A 3,145-nucleotide genomic window follows, 5' to 3' on the forward strand; every position below is an offset into this window, starting at 1 on the left:
TCAACAGTAATCACCATTAATCGCCAGTAATCACCATTAATCGCCAGTAATCACCATTAATCGCCAGTAATCACCATTAATCGCCAGTAAACACCATTAAACACCAGTAAACACCATTAATCGCCAGTAAACACCATTAAACACCAGTAAATACCATTAATCGCCAGTAATCACCATTAATCGCCAGTAAACACCATTAATCGCCAGTAAACACCATTAATCGCCAGTAATCAACAGTAATAACCATTAATCGCCAGTAAATACCATTAAACACCAGTAATCGCCAGTAAACACCATTAATCGCCAGTAAACACCATTAATCAACAGTAATCACCATTAAATGCCAGTAAACACCATTAATGGCTCTGTTTTGGGTATCCAGAGTAAAATGAGGAACCTTGGAGTTATTTTTGATGCTAATCTTTCATTTGATTCTTTCATTCAGAGTACTGTTAAAACATCTTTTTTCCATGTTAGAGACATCGCTAGAGTGCGGCCAATGTTAACTTTTCCTGTAACTGAAAAGCTGATAAATTCCTTCATCGTCTCTCGGATTGACTATTGTTACGCTCTTTTAGCCGGAGTTTCTAAATGTACAAAATTCTGCTGCTAAGATCTTAACTGGGTCCAGAATATGCAACCATATCACTCCGGTTTTGGAATCCTTGCATTGGCTCCCAGTTAGATTCCGAGTCGATTTTAAGATTATGATGCTTACATACAAATCTTTGCACGGTCTGGTTCCAAATGATCTAAACTGTTACACCCCTACACTCCGAATCTCAAATTGCGCTCCTCACAATCGAGCATGCTGGTTGTTCCTAAAACTCGATTAAAGCCTATGGGTGACGGGGCTTTTTCCTTCATGCACCTGTCCTCTGGAATTCTCTGCCTGTTGAACTTAGAAAAGCCCAGACTTATGCCATTTTTAAAGGTCAACTTAAGACATACTTTTTTAAACTTGCATTTACCCGTTTATGTGTTTGCTTTTAACAATTGTCTATTGTGTGTACAGCGCTTTGAGAAGCTGCTTTTAAAGGCACTTTATAAAATAAAGGTTATTATTATTATTATTAAACGCCAGTAATCACCATCAAACGCCAGTAATAACCATAAACCAGCCTGCATGCTTTTCAGCAAGGATGAGATCCATTTTTATCAAAACACTTAAAGTCAAGTCAGCTTTACAGTGCTTTAAACAATACAGATTGTTTCAAAGCAGCTTCAGAATAACAGAATCAATGATGCAAACTTGAACAATATTATTGATCTTCTGCACTGACTCCATTATATAAGAACTGAGCTGAGCTGGACGATGACATCACGGTTTCTCCAGAGCGACTGTTTAGATCAATTAACTAAATTAATAACTTTATTCCAGCAAAAATTAACCATCACTGAACTTACTTAAGCTGGACTTTGACACTATTTTCTTCAAGAAACAAACTTTGTTATCACTGTGAAGTGGCTTTGAAACAATCTGTATTGTAAAAAGCTCTATATAAATAAAGGTGACTTGACTTGACTTGACATCAAATATGAGACGAATTCAGATTCAGCAGTAAAGACAATAGAGTCATTATTCAGATCAATTCAGTGTTGATTCAGTTCAATAACTGTTATTTTAATTAATTCCCACAACACCTGTCATTTGACCAGGATTCACAGTCTTGGAAAACCTGGATATATGATACATTTTAAAAGTGTGACTTTTAGAGCTGGAAAAGTCATGAAAATGAGTAAAATCTTAAATAAATAAATTCTATGGAAAATAAATATTTTTCTAGTTATTGTCAAGCTCCTAAATATTTAACCAGGTAGAAATTGCTGAAAAAAAATCTATAAATCTCAAAGGACTAGAAAAGTCAAGTAAATTTATTTTGAATAAAATGTAAATATTATATCGTAAAACATTAGGGGTGGTGAAAAAATCGATTATTGATTAATCGCGAATATGTAATGGACGAGTATGAATCGATTATTAAATCTTCAAAAATCGATTTTTTATTTATTTTTTAAAAAAAATTGCATTATATTATTTTGTAAAAAAAATTATACCGGAAATTGAACGTCACGAACGCGCCCAGTTCCAGTTAGCAAGCGCGTGTAACGCACTGTCTATGGTGTAACCAGCCAGAGCGAGTTAGAGCAGGTGTGTAAAAGCCTGTTTGAGCATATTTACAATCGTATTCGATTGCAGACCGCCGTAGCGCAAGCACTACCTCTCGCTCTCGCGCGCGCTCTCTTACCCTCATATGAGGCGCCGTCTAGGGCTTATATCAAACTTGATTCACGCACACATATATGAAACACTTGCATAATCATATATTAAGTAGTCAAACATACATGTATACTGCTGAATGCTCAAACAAATACATATGAAATGCACAACGACGAAGTCGCTCACGCACATACACGCAAACTCCACACACACGAGATGCGCGCACATACAAACTCTCCACGCACATAGCCTACTCATATGAGACACGCGTGGCACATACAAACTCTCCACGCACATAGCCTACTCATATGAGACACGCGTGGCACACAAACTCTCCACGCACATAGCCTACTCATATGAGACACGCGTGGCACACAAACTCTCCACGCATATAGCCTACTCATATGAGACACGCGTGGCACACAAACTCTCCACGCATATAGCCTACTCATATGAGACACGCGTGGCACACAAACTCTCCACGCATATAGCCTACTCATATGAGACACGCGTGGCACACAAACTCTCCACGCACATATGAGACATGCGCGCACACACTCATATGAGACGCGCGCGCGCACATAAACTCTCCACGCACATACTGACAAGAACACACACACACACACACACACACACACACACACACACACACACACACACACACACACACACACACACACACACACACACACACACACACAAACTAGCGCACATACTCATCTGAGACGCATGTTCACACAGTACATGATATGATTCTCAGTGTGAACAGAAGTCACACATTGGTAAGTACATTTTTTGTTAACAGAGACAGAGTCCATTGCTTTTATTGTTTTTGGTTGTTTTGTTCATTTAAATAGTCTTTAGAAATAAAAGTTTATTGATCTTTGAAAAGGTGTACCTTCATTATTATGCCATTATCATTAT

Source organism: Siphateles boraxobius, unplaced genomic scaffold, assembly GCF_051911475.1.
Source record: "Siphateles boraxobius isolate OS27281-9 unplaced genomic scaffold, OSU_SipBor_1 177, whole genome shotgun sequence".
Classification (NCBI taxonomy): domain Eukaryota; kingdom Metazoa; phylum Chordata; class Actinopteri; order Cypriniformes; family Leuciscidae; genus Siphateles; species Siphateles boraxobius.